This window comes from Anabrus simplex, chromosome 1 (genome assembly GCF_040414725.1).
Source record: "Anabrus simplex isolate iqAnaSimp1 chromosome 1, ASM4041472v1, whole genome shotgun sequence".
In the NCBI taxonomy this organism is placed as follows: Eukaryota; Metazoa; Arthropoda; class Insecta; order Orthoptera; family Tettigoniidae; genus Anabrus; species Anabrus simplex.
This window is the reverse complement of record NC_090265.1, coordinates 1,717,435,535-1,717,452,442: the sequence shown is the minus strand read 5'-3', so window position 1 is coordinate 1,717,452,442 and position 16,908 is coordinate 1,717,435,535.

The window sequence follows — 16,908 nt, the reverse complement described above, 5'->3', positions numbered from 1 at the left end:
AGTAATATGTAGTAAGATTATGGATTGTTTAACATTTCATTAGTATCCGTGGACATAGGAGGTAATTTGGATCCTCAATAAGATTTGTTTGAGATTTAGATGGATTTTTTTTCACCATTGCGTGATTGTTAAATAACGTCATCTGGGATAATTTGGATTTTACATAGTTTCATCCCCCTGTGGGTGGGGGCGGTAGAATAACACCCACGGTATCCCCTGCCTGTCGTAAGAGGCGACTAAAAGGGGCCTCAGGGGCTCTGAACTTTAGAGCGTGGGTTGGCGACCACGAGGCCCTCGGCTGAGTCCTGGCATTGCTTCCACTTACTTGTGCCAGACTCCTAACTTTCATCTATCCTATCCGACCTCACTTGGTCAACTCTTGTTCTTTTCCGACCCCGACGCTATTAGGTTTGCGAGGGCTAGGGAGTCTTTCATTTTCACGCCCTTCGTGGCCCTTGTCTTCCATTGGCCGATATCTTCATTTTTCGAAGTGTCGGACACCTTCCATTTTTCCCTCTGATTAGTGTTATATAGAGGATGGTTGCCCAGTTGTACTTCCTCTAAAAACAATAATCACCACCACCACTTACATAGTTTCATTTTTGTGGGATCCACGATAAGACTTAGACGGCACCTCGTGTGTTGTAAATAATTAGGGATTATTATTCGATATAAAGATGGAAAGGGTCGTTAGTCTGACTCGTTGGCCGAATGGTCAGCGGACTGGCCTTCGGTTCAGAGGCTCTCGGGTTCGATTACCGGCCAGGTCAGGGATTTTAATAGCTTCTGATTAATTCTTCTGGCTCGGGGACTGGAAGTTTGTGTCCGTTCCAACACTCTCCTCGTCTTTTTTTACATCATACCACACTACCAACCACCACAGAAACATGCAATAGTATATACATCCCCGCATATAGGGTTGGCGTCAGAAAGGGCATCCAGCCGTAAAACAGGGCCAAATCCACATGTGCGGCGCAGTTCGCACCTGCTACCCCACATGTGTGGATTGCATTGTTGGATGCGCTTGAGAACGGTTGGCTGTTGAGAGAGCTCTTGCATTATTGTAGTGATAAAGTAGTGAAAACCTATTGAAATAGCTTAATTATGTGTATATCTGATTCATTTAGTGCTGTTTATATAGTGGTGTTTAGTGCTTGTTGGTAGAAATTGGGAGTAGTAATAATTATTTAAATTTTGTAACAAGTAATTCAGTTGGTCTTCAGTAAATTACGTTTTCTAGGTTAAGTAGGCTAGCTAGGTGCACCTTGTTTCGAATTTAGGTTTAGGTAATACTTTAGGTAACAATATTAACTTTTAAAATATTTGTAAATACCGGTATCTGTAGGTTCGTTGGTTGAACTTACAAAGGCAGATTATCATAAGGAATAGTACCGTAACTTCTGCAGCAACTTCTCCGGTATTTCGTATAGATATACGTTCAAACTATCGCGAAGGTAATAATTTACTACATTAAAAAACACGATACGCCTGTAAACTTCCATTTAAAAAGAAGTTAAAGAGATTACACGGTAATAGTTACCAGTCGTATTGTTATTGATTATTGTCGCTCCTCATATTCAAATATTGCATTGTTGGCTACAGTCGTGAACAAAGGGTGTAGTGTAGTCAAGTAAATATAAATAAAAATCAGCTGACCTTGTATTCCATTCATTTGTACTTCTGAGTAGGTAGTCAGTATCCGTAATTTATATTTCGCTCCCTCGATCTTTCAGTATTTATGAGCGGTTAGCTAATAATAATAAAGTTCATATATCCCAGTAATTGCAGTTCAAGTCCCTGGAGTAATAGTAGTAGTAGTTTTGACAGAAATATTTGAGAAACTATTGTAGACAACCTCGTATTTTTCAGTAGGCCTAATTAAGGACACTTTTTTTTCTCCGTCCCGTGGAGTAGGGAAAAGAATAGTAATCCACCAGCTGTAATAATCACATAACCACATTTCAGTAGAATTGTAGTGAAGATAAGGTATAATATATTAGATAGTATCTTGCCAGTTATATTCGTGTTTTTCTACGTGTACGGCAATCCTTTTGATACTTAAGCATTTAACCAAACGCAGTATAGTGTAGTGTAGATACATTGTAGTATAGATACAGTACGGTACATTTAGATAGTGCCGTATCTTGCCTGCTATATTCGTGTGTTATCTTTCGTGTGTATCTATTAGACCCTAACACTAATAATAATTTGTCTAAGCATTTAGCTTCGTTGGTAATCTTTGAGTACAGTAGTTCTTGCAAATTTCATTTCTGTTGTGCTTAGTAGTGACATACGGTACGGTACCGGTATCGTAATTAGGATACGTCTGGAAGTAGTTTAAAAATTACTGTAGTGTACTGTACAGTAGTATACGAGTAATATCCTATTAGAATTTAGTGTGCTTATTTTATTATTGTAAAATATTTGTGTAGTACTGGTGTAGTAGAGGTATCCGTAGAAACTCTTACTAAAATATTGTTGAAATTAGGATAGGCTTAATTGGAGTTTGGAATTGTTTAGTTCTTGTGTATTACTTTTGATATTCAGTACTTAACAGCAGTTTTTTATCCTGTTAGGGGTTGTAGGATAAAAAAAATAGAGCACGACTAAGTAGTATTGTAGTGTAGTCGTATATTAATTACCTTATTGTTGTATACTATCCCAGACAATATATCCCTCCGTTCATTTATTTTTTTGCAAATAAGTTACTTTATTTTTTAAATTTATAATTTCCCCCCGTAAAGAATGGCTAAGGAGCGCGAGTGTACTTATTGTGGGTGTGGTGAGGCATTGAGGGGTATGAGGGAGGAGTTGGAAAGTTTGAGGGAGATAATTAGGATTCTCACAGAAGACGGGAAGGAAGATAGGACTCCCTCAAACAATGTACAGGTTACAGAAGGTGTACAAGAGGGAGGGGAAGGAAAGGGAGGAGTTGTAGAAGACAGGTGGTCTAATGTTCTAAGGGGAAGGAGATTGCAGGCCAAGGGCTCTATTCAGGATCAGAATTCAGGACAGGTGTCTGTGCGAAATCGGTACGAGTCACTCCAGGTAGAACAACAGAGGGAAGGTGAGGGACAGGGAACTGTTGCTGAGATGCATGGAAGTAGGAGGAAGGGAAAAGGTCGGAAAGGGAAATGTAGAGTAGAGGATAGGAAAAGACAGGTGGAACAGGGTCATGGGAAGGAGAAAAGGGAGGAGGAAGTAGCTTCTGCAGCTATCAGGAAAGATAGGGCTGACCAGGAGGGGAGGGGATCAAATGAGGTGGGTAGGGTTGAGGCTCTGGTCATGGGGGATTCCATCGTTAGACACGTGGGGAAAGTGTGTGGAGGAAAGGGAACCAGGGTAGAATGTTATCCAGGAATTAGGTTGAGGCAGATGTTGAGGAAAGTTGAAGAGAGGGAGGAGGGGAAGGAGACGGTGGTAGTGTTTCACGTTGGTACCAACAACGTAAGGCAAGCTGATATAAGTACCAACATAGTTGGAGATGTGTGGGATCTGGTAAATGCAGCACGGGTGAAGTTTAAGAAAGCGGAGATTGTTATTAGTGGAATACTGTGTAGGAGGGATACTGACTGGAGGGTGATTGAGGATTTAAATGGGACTATGGAGTGGGTATGTGGGAAACTGGGAGTGAAATTTCTAGATCCTAATGGGTGGGTAGGAGATAGGGATCTGCGCTCGGATGGCCTTCATTTAAACCGCAGTGGTACGTATAAGTTAGGAAATTTGTTTGGAAGGGTAATAGGGAGGTACATTCAGGGAAACGGGATGGCCTAGGGAGCGGTGATAAGGGAACAGGGAACTGGAAATCAAGTAGGGATGACATAAAATTGTTAGTGCTGAACTGTAGAAGTATTGTAAAGATAGGAATAGAATTAAGTAATTTAATAGATATATATTTACCGGATATTGTAATAGGAGTTGAATCATGGCTGAGAAATGATATAATGGATGCAGAAATTTTCTCACGGCACTGGAGTGTGTATCGTAGAGATAGGATAGGAAAGGTGGGAGGGGGAGTTTTCATTCTGGTGAAAGAAGAATTTGTAAGCTACGAAAAAGTTAAAGATGAGACACATGAAATTCTAGCTGTAAGGCTCATTTCTAAAGATAATAGGCAACTTGATATATTTGGAGTGTACAGATCGGGAAAGGGTAGCACTGATGCGGATTCGGAATTATTTGATAGGATAGTCAGCTATGTGGGAAACGACATGGAAAGAAATGTGATTATAGCGGGAGATCTGAATTTGCCAGATGTAAATTGGGAAGGAAATGCGAACGACAGGAAGCATGACCAACAAATGGCAAATAAGTTAATATGGGAAGGACAGCTGATTCAGAAAGTGATGGAACCAACCAGAGGGACAAATATCCTGGATGTGGTGCTGATAAAACCAGATGAGCTCTATAGGGAAACTGAAGTAATAGATGGTATTAGTGATCATGAAGCTGTTTTTGTGGTAGTTAAAAATAAATGCGATAGAAAGGAAGGTCTTAAAAGTAGGACTGTTAGGCAGTACCATATGGCTGATAAAGCAGGTATGAGGCAGTTTCTAAAAAGTAACTATGATCGGTGGAAAACGGTAAATAAAAATGTAAACAGACTCTGGGATGGGTTTAAAGAAATTGTTGAGGAATGCGAAAACAGGTTTGTACCTTTAAGGGTGGTAAGGAATGGTAAAGACCCACCTTATTATAACAAAGAAATAAAGAGACTAAGAAGGAGGTGCAGACTGGAAAGAAATAGAGTTAGAAATGGCTGTGGAAGTAAGGAGAAATTGAAGGAACTTACTAGAAAATTGAATCTAGCAAAGAAGGTGGTGGTGGTGATTATTGTTTTAAGAGGAAGTACAACTAGGCAACCATCCTCTATACAACACTAATCAGAGGAAAAAATTGAAGGGATCCGATACTTCGAAAAATGAAATATCGGCCAAAGGAAGACAAGGGCCACGAAGGGCGTGAAAATGAAAGACTCCCTAGCCCTCGCAAACCTAACAGCGTCGGGGTCGGAAAAAAAAAGAGTTGACCAAGGGAGGTCGGATCGGATAGATGAAAGTGAGGAGCCTAGCACAAGCAAGTGGAAGCAATGCCAGGACTCAGCTGACGGCCCCGTGGTCGCCAACCCACGCTCCAAAGTTCAGAGCCCCTGAGGCCCCTTTTAGTCGCCTCTTACGACAGGCAGGGGATACCGTGGGTGTTATTCTACCGCCCCCACTCACAGGTGGACCAAAACTCCTGGCCCTTGTTTACGTGTTCTTTCGCAAAGAGCAGTCTTGCAGCACGGTTCTTTTACAGGGGGGGTAATGTTAGTGGTGTGCCGCACCAAGTTTGCCTTGTGTTGCACCATTCTAACATCGCATTCTTTGGCGATGTCACAGACAAATGAAACTGTAATATTCCCGAACGTGACTTGTAATTCGCTTCTATGAGACAGATGGCACTTCTTGCCATCAGAGATTGACGAAGCATTTCTCTCTTGCAACTCTTTGCCTTTTGCTCCCCACGGTATCCCCTGCTTGTCGTAAGAGGCGACTACAAGGGGCCTCAGCGGCTCTGAACTTTGAAGCGCGGGCTGGCGACCACGAGGCCCTCAGCTGAGTCCTGGCATTGCTTCCACTTACTTGTGCCAGGCTCCTCACTTTAATCTATCCTATCCGACCTCTCTTGGTCAACTCTTGTTCTTTTCCGACCCCGACGCTATTAGGTTTGCGAGGGCTAGGGAGTCTTTCATTTTCACGCCCTTCGTGGCCCTTGTCTTTCTTTGGCCGATATCTTCATTTTTCGAAGTGTCGGATCCCTTCCAATTTTCCATCTGATTAGTGTTATATAGAGGATGGTTGCCAAGTTGTACTTCCTCTTAAAACAATAATCACCACCACCACCATCCCCGAGAGAGAGTCAACAATGACTTGTTATGAGAAGATGGAAGCTTTGGACTGTGAAATGATTATGCTATATTTTAAATGGTATTATAAATGGATTTACCATTTGCCTTACACGACTCTCTATCTAGAGTCAATGTTCATAATTATATAGAATCACCGGGTTCTATCGTAAGAGGTTTAAGATATTTATATTTGGTTTGTAATAGTTATGCTGACGTGTTCTGAGATTCATGTTCTGCAGGATTTTCATTATTCATTTGCTGCGGACCTTACATGTCTATCCTTTTGTGCGTCTATTTTTCGTACACCTACTCTTACATGAGGGCGGAGGATAACGTCGATATGCGCGAATGAGGTGCTTGCCTGTGGTTTTGATTTGAGATGTTTTATTATTTTTCTTCGTGTCTACTACTGGCTGAACTTGTTTGGTGTTGATATTATTTAACGCTAATGCTATCCATTTCATGTTCGCCTTGGGTGAGGCGATATGAATATGTCATGTAGCGTGTATACTGTTTGACGGTCACGATAATAACTGGAATGGCCTGGCCTACTACGCGGTGGTGGTGGTGATTTTTGTTTTAAGAGGAAGTAAAACGAGGTAATCATCCTCTCTGAACAAATAAGTGGAAGAGAATTTTAAAATATAAAAACGAAAATATTTATTCAATAAAGTAATTTGGAAACGCAGTAAAAAATAAAACAAAAAACAATTGTAGAATTAGGCCGAAAGGATTACTAACGTATCAAAAGGGAACGTACGTTCCCTGAGTAACAGTACACTTGTAATTTACATACCCTTGATAAGTCCACTGTCGCACATAAAGCGGATGACGAGATCAGCAGTAGTCGCGTCATCGGCTAGTATGCGTTCGAGTGTTTCCTGCAGGCCGAGGCTCCGTCTTAGGCCAGAGAGATCGGCGCACTCTGTGAGGATATGGGCCACGGTGAAGTCGGCACCACAAGAACACACTGGAGGGGGGGTCTTCCCTCTTTAGGAGATAAGAGTGCGTGGATCGTAAATGACCTATCCTCAGCCCGCATAGTACTATGGCCTCTCTCCGTGAAGGTCGGAAAGAGGACCGCCACACGGTAGTTGTCTTCTTAATTGCTCTCAGCTTGTTGGGAGTTCGGATATCTAGCCACTCCGATTCCCAAGACGCCGAGATGGTTTGACGTAGCTGAGAACAAATATCCTTAGCAGGTACATTGATTGGTCTTATAGGTAAAAGTACAGCTTCCTTTGCAGCTTCATCCGCAAGTTCGTTTCCCGCAATCCCAACGTGGCTTGGAAGCCACGCGAAAGTGATTCTGGTGCCAGCATCCCATAACCTGGCTAGAAGGTCATGTATCCGCCGCACCAGTGGGTGTTGCGAGAAACAGGTTTCAATTGACTGCAGAGAGCTTAACGAATCGGCACACAACAGAAAGTGGCTTCTTTCGTCACGCAGTGCAAACTGCAGCGCCTCTAACATGGCGTAAAGCTCTGCAGTATACACGCTACATACTTTAGGTGGTGGTGTGGTGGTGATTATTGTTTTAAGAGGAACATCCTCTATATAACACTAATCAGAGAGAAAATATGGAAGGGATCCGACACTTCGAAAAATGAAGGTATCGGCCAAACGAAGATAAGGGCCACGAAGGGCATGAAAATGAAAGACTCCCTAGCCCTCGCAAACCTAATAGCGTCGGGGTCGGAAAAGAACAAGAGTTGACCAAGAGAGGTCGGATAGGATAGATGAAAGTGAGGAGCCTGGCAGAAGTAAGTGTAAGCAATGCCAGGACTCAGCTAAGGACCCCGTGGACGCCATCCCACGCTCCAAAGTTCAGAGTCCCTGAGGCCCCTATTAGTCGCCTCTTACGACAAGCAGGGGATACCGTGGGTGTTATTCTACCGCCCCCACCCACAGGGGGAGACATACTTTAGGGAGCAAGATCTTCGTGCTCATATCATCAATGACGAAAGAGCAACCAACATTATCTCCGATTTTTGAACCATCCGTGAAGATAAGTCTCTCAGCCGGATATTGGTGAACAAAGTCCTGGAAATACCTCCGATGAACGGAGGAATCCGTGTTCACCTTGGGTCCACGGAGCAGATCTAGACGTATATCCGGTCACGGAACCAACCACGGAGGTACCTCGCTAAGAGTTCTTTCAAGACAACCACCGATATCAATATTCAAATCATGACACAAGCTATCAATCCGAAACCCAACCGGCCGTGTGGCATTCGGCCGGTCTTGGTACCGCTGGTGGTATTGAGTACGATAGATGCATTGATAGCTTGGATGTAGCGGCATTTCACGAATTTTGGCAGCGTACGTGCGGAGTAACTGCTGCCTCCTTATCCGTAAGGGTGGAACTGCCGCTTCAGCGAGTAGGCTGGGAATGGGGCTAGTACGGAAAGCAACCGTTGCCAGCCTTACTCCACTATGGTGAATACTGTCTAAAAGGCTCAGCGTAGATTTTGATGCTGAGCCATAAGCCGCACTTCCATGGTCAATCCGGGAGAGGACCGTAGCCGTGTAAAATCGCAGCAGTACCGCACGGTCAGCCCCCCACGAAGTGCCGCTGAGAAACTTAAGCATGTTAAGTCTCTTCATGCAGGCACCCTTCAATTGACGGATGTGGGGCTGCCACGTAAGTCTCTTATCAAAATGGAGATCCAGGAATCTGCAGGTGTCAACCACTGATAAGACACAGTTTCGCAAGCGGAGCTCTGGTTCGGGACGCACAGGCCGACGTCGACAGAAGTGTACAACAGAGGTTTTCCTTGCTGAAAATCGAAAACCGTGTTGCAGGGCCCATCTGTCGACTCGGTTAATAGCTTGCTGTAACTGTCTCTCAGCAAACGCCACCCTACCGAAGCTGTAATGTAGAGCTAAGACGTCTACATACAGCGAAGGAACGACTGCGGGCCCAGCAGCGGCAACTATGCCGTTGATGGCGATTGCGAACAGCTTGACACGAACAGCTTGACACTCAGTGCCGATCCCTGAGGTACTCCATTTTCCTGAATGTAATATTGAGAAAATGCATTCCCTACTCGGAGGTGGTGGTGGTGGTGATTATTGTTTTAAGAGGAAGTACAACTAGGCAACCATCCTCTATATAACACTAATCAGAGGGAAAATAGGGAAGGGATCCGACACTTCAAAAAATGAAGATATCGGCCAAAGGAAGACAAGGGCCACGAAGGGCGTGAAAGTGAAAGACTCCCTAACCCTCGCAAACCTAATAGGGTCGGGGTCGGAAAAGAACAAGAGTTGACCAAGAGAGGTCGGATAGGATAGATGAAAGTGAGGAGCTTGGCACAAGTAAGTGGAAGCAATGCCAGGACTCAGCTGAGGGCCCCGTGGTCGCCAGCCCACGCTCCAAAGTTCAGATCCCCTGAGGCCCCTTTTAGTCGCCTCTTACGACAGGCAGGGGATACCGTGGGTGTTATTCTACCGCCCCCACCCACAGGGAGAACCCTACTCGGACTCCAAAGAGACGGAGGGACATGAAGTTCACAGTAAACGTTGGCAAATTTCCCCGAAATCCCCACTGGTGTAGTGTGGAGAGAATCCCATATCGCCAGGTAGTGTCGTAAGCTTTCTCCAGGTCAAAAAACACAGCGACTAGGTGTTCCTTCCGGAGAAAGGCCTCCTGAATGGCGCTCTCCAGTCTGACCAGATGATCAGTGGCAGACCGATGAGAGCGAATATTACACTGGTAGTTAGACAAGAGACCCTCCATTTCCATGGCCCACACAAGACGCCGGTTAACCAACCTTTCAAATAACTCACAGAGGCCATTTGTAAGGCATATTGGCCTATAACTATCCAGAAGTTTTGGATCTTTACCTGACTTGGGAATAGGTGTCACAATTCCCCTACGCCATTGAGATGGAAACAATCCCTCACTCCATATTCTGTTGAATAGGGTGAGGATATCCTTGAGACATCTGTCACTCAAATGCTTAAGCATTTTTTTATGGATTTTGTCCGGACCAGGAGCCGTATCTCTGCATAGCGCGAGTGCACTCCGCAACTCCCACTCCGTAAACGGCACGTTGTGTGGATGCGAAGCACTAGAGGAAAAAGAGAGATGGTGTGCCTCTGCCTCGCGCTTAATTGGGAGAAATGCAGGGTCGTATCTCCTAGAGCTGGACGTATCTGCGAAATGTGACGCGATGTGGTCGGTAATGACTGAAGGAATCCTAACTATATCTCCATTAATGTAGATTCCGGGTACTGAGGGCACATTCTGTACTCCGACAACACGGCGGAGTTTTGTCCACACTTGTGATGACGGAGTAGGTGCCGTGATGGATGATACATACTTTTCCCACGTAGATTTCTTACATTCTCGAATCAAAAAACGGGCCTTCGCGCGCAGACGCTTAAATGCGATATGATTGGCCATCGTAGGATTCCGACGATAATGCCGGATTTCTTCGGGGATCCAAAGGACCCCGATTGAGTTGGAGAAGGCTTCTTCTCCAATTTCTTAAGGGAGCTCTGTGGCTTCCCTTTCTCCTCCTTTGTAATCTGGGCATTGGAATTTCCAGCCCTATTTGGGGAAGCCTTTCCCCCCGACCTGTTGGGGGAGGACTTCCCAGCCGAGCGTTCCTGGGAAACAGCCTTCCCAGGCAACGTCGGCAATAACGCACTTTTCGTTCCTTCAGCTGTTAAAACTCCAGTTTCCTTAGCGATTTTCTCTTGTTGCTGGCTTTGACTTATCGATGCGTTTTCAATACTGCTGTTCTGTATAAAACTCTGTGGGGTGATCCGCACGTTTGCGACCTTTTTCAGCAAAGGAGATGGAGAACTCCGGAGCAGCCATGGATTTGTAAATTCCTCCGGGCGTCTGGATAAGATAGCTTATCCAGCATTTTTATCTCCTGGATCTTCTTCTCCCGCTTGAATGTGGGGTACTCCTTGGAGATAGGAGCATGCGCACCCGGGCAGTTGACGCACACAGGTGGTGGTGTGCATTCAACCCCAGCGTGCTCGCACTTTCCACACATTTTGCAGGTCGTCGAACCTGTACATCGCAATGAAGTGTGGCCAAACTTTTGACAGTTGTAGCACCTCATTGGTGCCGGAATATATGGACGAACAGTCAAGCGATTCATTGCCACTTTTATCCGTTCAGGTATGGTCTCGGCGTCTAAGATAAGGATGAAAGCATCCGTATCGAGTAGCTTATCACCCACACGCCACTTCAACCTCTTCACGTCGGTTACACCCCGACGTGCTAGGTACCGTATCATCGTATCATCGGAAGACTTAACCAAATCCCTGTGGAATATAACTCCCTTGCAGGAGTTAAGGGTTTGGTGCTTCTCGATTTTCACCTCTACCTTTCCGAATAACTTGGCTTTAAGTAGCCGTCTTGACTGTTCAGCCGTAGATGTCTTGATAAGTACGGATCCATCGCGGAGCTTGCGCATCTCGTCTACTTCACCAGCCACAATTTCTTCGATGGAATTGCTGATCATGAAAGGACATTCATCAAGAAAACTCTTACCATCGACCCTGGAAGCAACCAGGAATCGAGGAAGACGTTCGTCACTTACATAATCCACTGGAACTGGAGTATACCACTTGCGTTTCTTGCCTATTTTGACGCCGTTTTTTGAAGGGTGCCACCCTTTGAATTTGTTGAAAGAGAAGGGAGAGCTTCCGTTTCTTGGTCCCACGAGTACTCACGGAAATATGAGGTCGACCTCCGGCAGAGCCAAGGAGATTTACCGGAGGCAAGGCTATATACTCCAGAGGGCGCCCGGTATCTGGATGGTGACGCTAGGAACTACTCACCCAGTAACCACGCATCACCTCGCCACGACCCGAAACTTGTGATTGGGGGAGGATAAAACCTCCGTTCGAACCTAATCTACCCGAGGCAGAAAGGGCGGCCAGACAGGAAGAGGAATGAAATTAAAGGTGAGAATAGAAGGGTAGAAATAGTGATGAAGAATAAAGAGCACAGACACCTCTCAAGCAACTCGGGGGACACTTTGTTAGTCTGGCCCTACACCGAGGCCAATCCAGCATGGGAAACCCTGAGCTGGCACAGCCCTCGGGATCAACAAGCACACAAGCCCCCACACCGACGTCAAGGTCATGGTGTCCCTAGAGGGGGCCTACTATGCTGCGATCGAGGGTTACGATCGGTGTATTTGAATCAAGGTCGCGAGCCTGTGATTTGGCTTGTCATGCTGTACGGATTGTCTCGTAACGTGTCTTTGGTCTTGTATATTCTGGTCTCTACGCTGTGCATGCGTGCGTTTGTGTGGATTTGCTGGTTAGATTTGTGTTATTTTTCCGCTTCTCACGGGTGTTATATATATTTTACACCAACATTACTCATTTTATTGCGTTTGCTCTCGGCTTTTTACGTCCAATTACTTGTTTATTTTAATAAATTCCTTTCTCTTTTATCTGTTTAATTGTTAGATATGCTTATTGATCTCGTTACTATGGCAACCTCTTAGTCTCTCTCTGTTTTTTTTTTTTTTTTTTTTTGTTTCTTCTTTGCCGGTCCTACATCTCGGTCTTTTTACCAGAGGATGCTTTCTCTTTGGAGATAAATTGTTGTGCTCCCGTCTTTGAATGTATTATTGGAGTTAAAATCTAGCATTACCGTATGCTTTGATTGTGTGGTTTTTAAAGTAATGTTTTGTTTCTTTCACGCGTGTCCAACTTCTCACTCTGGAGAAAGGAATGCTTTGCGTCAAGAGTTAATTTATTTTTCCATGAAAGATCTATTTTGATCACAATTGTTATCACATTTCGTAACGCCTCTGTGGCATCCTCGTTCAAGTTTACAAAGCAGAATTATGTGGTTAAAAAAAGAAAACATGACTGCGTGTACAATATTCTTACTGTCTGTAAACATGGGTACATTTTCCTCTGTATCCCTTACTTCTTTTGCTGTTTGCTAATTCATTTGAATTTCATGTTATGTTAATAAACCTTATTCTTGTGATCCCAAATTTTTTTGTGGGTATATGCCTTTTCTACTTCCTTTCACAAGTTTAAGAGGCACGAATTTAGTTCCTCGCAGTCTCTAACATGTTCCGACCGGTCCACGAGTTAAGTATTTTGTGTGCGTTAGGGTTGGGTAGTGGTGTATGGAGAGTTGAGTGGTATAACTGCCATCTAGATAATAGTAGTGACAGTCCACTGTTTACTTTAACACTATAGGTCATTCCATGTTAAGAAATCAGTATTTCTCTTATGACAACATGGTTGCAATATCGAACGGCTCTGCTGAACATCACGTGTAAACGGTGATACATATATTGATAGAACTCATTATTTGAAGAAACAAACTGAAACGTTTTTAAGACTTAGGCAATGGGGATTTAGAGGGGGCTCATTTTGGTTTTCACAGCAATACAGGCGAATGGTGGCGCATAAATTTGTGATTATGATGATGATGCTTGTTATTTAAACGGGCCTAACATCTAGGTCATCGGCCAATAAATTTGTGAAGCTCATTACTTAAATTCAAAATAAAAGGATGAAGAAAGTAAGTTGTGAACCAACTAGGCAACCATCCTCTATATAACACTAATCAGAGAGACAAATGGAAGGGATCCGACACTTCGAAAAATGAAGATATCGGTCAAAGAAAGACAAGGGCCACGAACGGCGTGAAAATGAGAGACTCACTAGCCCTCGCAAACCTAATAGCGTCGGGGTCGGAAAAGAACAGAGTTGACCAAGAGCGATCGGATAGAATAGATGAAAGTGAGGAGCCTGGCACAAGTAAGTGGAAGCAATGCCAAGACTCAGCTAAGGGCCCCGTGGTCGCCAACCCACGCTCAAAATTTCAGAGCCCCTGGGGCTGTATTTGTGAAGCAGAGAATGTTAAGTAGTTATTCTAATAACTCACGGGCAAAATCATGCCCCGTCCTTTTTCTCTTTCATAATACAATATAATTATTATAACATTACTTAATCACGAGGCATTACGGGTGCTTAAGAGAGGGTGTGTTCCCTCGTTGTGGGATAAGAGCAATACAGTTTCCTTTATATGAATTTTTAGTGATAGTGCTGTCACCTAGACAATAGCAGTGATTCTTCTGTCTACGCCGTATTTTCTCGACTTTCCTCACTTTTATAAATTCTACTTGCTTCCCACACATGCTGCTATAATTACGTAGGCTGATCAACAAAGACTGAGACTGATTTCTTTTCGCAGATGTTTATTACTCCATTTCAATGCGTACATGATCTATTTCAAAGTAGACCCCTCCTACTTCAATGCATTTTTATAGCGTCTCTGCCAGTCCTTGAACACATGCTGCAGACAATTCTTTGTCAGGCCCTTGAGAATCGCCTCACTCTTCTAGAGCACTGCAGCATGCAGTTCCCCCTCACACTACTGATACAGCAGCATACTACACGTCAGTATTGGCTACACTGCGGAAACACATTGCAAAAAAAAGTGACCAGAGCTTTCTCAGACTGTGTGGCGACTTCATCATGACAATGCCCGGCCTCAAGTCATGCAGTTTCTGGCTCATTCAACCACCTCATAGCCCTGAGCTTTCACCCTGTGATATTTTTATCCCCGTCACTATAGGCAAAGCATGGGGCATTCGATTTGAGAACTCTGAAGCAGTGTTCAAGAAAAGTGAGGCGATTCTCAAGGACCTGACAAAGAATGGTCTGCAGCATGTGTTCAAGGACTGGCAGAGACGCTTTTAAAAGTGCATTGAAGTAGGAGGGGACTACTTTGAAAAAGATCATGTAAACATTGAAATGAAGTAACAAACATCTGTGAAAAAGTCAGTCTCAGTCTTTGTTGATCAGCCCTCGTATGCACCGTATTGCCTGGTATAAACAGGAGGAAATGAATTTCGTAACTGTGAAAAAATTATCGAAACTACTTGCTTGGCTGTCTCCATATACCGGTACATACAAACTCTCACAATTTGCCTGTTTATAATAGTAGTATAGTTACAGAGTGTGTGATCTCGAGAAATTAGTAAATCCTTAAAGGTGTTGAAAATACATGCGTACATACGTACAATCTTAATTATGGACTGTTATGGCTTTCAGCGTTCAGTCTCCATTTTTCAGTGAATTAAGACGTAAACGCTTCTACAATTCTCAATATACCTCGTTTATGCTATGCCTCTTATCTTTAAATCATTAGAAGCTGAGCCGTCTTTGTCTCCCTCTACTTCCCTGACCTCCATAACCGAGTCCATTATTCCCTTAGGTAACCTATCTTTTCCTTGAAGCTTCATCAATCGAGTTCATTCCTAACTTAGTCTTTATCTCGACATTCCGAGTACCCTCCTTCCATTGTTCCTACCTGGTTGTACCAGCGATCATTCTCGCTACTTCTATCTCTGTTAGAAAACTTACGGATAAGATATCCTGAGTCCACCCGGCTTTCACTCCCGCACAAAGAAGGTTGGTCTGAAAACAAATGGATTACTATGTAGGCCTAAATATACTGTAATATTGTCCGGGAAGTCCCTTCTTACAGGAAACTGTGAGCTCAGTGCCTTAGCTTAGCACCGAGCTCGATAGCTGCAGTCGCGTAAGTGCGGCCGGTATCCAGTATTCGGGAGATAGTAGGTTCGAAGGTGGTGGTGGTGGTGGTGGTGATTACTGTTTTAAGAGGAAGTACAACTGGGCAACCATCCTCTATATAGCGCTAATCAGAGAGAAAACATGGAAGGGATCCGACACTTCGAAAAATGAAGCTATCGGCCAAAGGAAGACAAGGGCCACGAAGGGCGTGAAAATGAAAGACTCCCTAGCCCACGCAAACCTAATAGCGTCGGGGTCGGAAAAGAACAAGAGTTGACCAAGGGAGGTCAGATAGGATAGATGAAAGTGAGGAGCCGGGCACAAGTAAGTGGAAGCAATGACATGACTCAGCTGAGGGCCCCGTGGTCGCCAACCCACGCTCCAAAGTTCAGAGCCCCTGAGGCCCCTTCTAGTCGCCTCTTACGACAGGCAGGGGATACCGTGGGTGTTATTCTACCGCCCCCACCCACAGGGGGGGTAGTAGGTTCGAACCCCGCTGTCGGCAGCCCTGAAAATGGTTTTCCGTGGTTTCCCATTTTTACACCAGGCAAATGCTGGGGCTGTACCTTAATTAAGGCCAAGGCCGCTCCCTTCCCACTCCTAGCCCTTTCCTGCCCCATCGTCGCCATAAGACTTATCTGTGTCGGTGCGACGTAAAGCAAGTAGCCTTAGCTTAGTATACAACCACGCTAGGAGAGTATTCCTGGAATAATTCGCTTGTTCCAGTTTTGTATTCCCTACCTGACATTCAGGAACGCCATCTCCAGGAGAGAGGTGGTGGTGATTATTGTTTTAAGAGGAAGTACAACTAGGCAACCATCCTCTATATAACACTAATCAGAGAGAAAAAATGGTGGTGGCGGTGGTGGTGATTATTGTTTTAAGAGGAAGTACAACTAGGCAACCATCCTCTATATAACACTAATCAGAGAGAAAAATGGAAGGGATCCGACACTTCGAAAAATGAAGATATCGGCCAAAGAAAGACAAGGGCAACGAAGGGCGTGAAAATGATAGACTCCCTAGCCCTCGCAAACCTAATAGCGTCGGGGTCGGAAAAAACAAGAGTTGACCAAGGGAGGTCGGATAGGATAGATGAAAGGGAGGAGCCTGGCACAAGTAAGTGGAAGCAATGCCAGGACTCAGCTAAGGGCCCCGTGGTCGCCATCCCACGCTCCAAAGTTCAGAGCCCCTGGGGCCCTTTTAGTCGCCTCTTACGACAGGCAGGGGATACCGTGGGTGTTATTCTACCGCCCTCACCCACAGGGGGATCTCCAGGAGAGAGTCACGTTAGTGTTGACCAGTTAGGACACATTTTGTTTTCTTCCTGCTCGGCGGTATGTGGCTACGGTGTTTGTTCCCGTCACCACTGGACTATGTTTCCACGTCAGCGATGCTCGGCTGCTTCGGAACGCGTGCTTGAACAAAGGAAGTGCAGGGGAACTTTGTTGCATAAAACTGAATTGTAT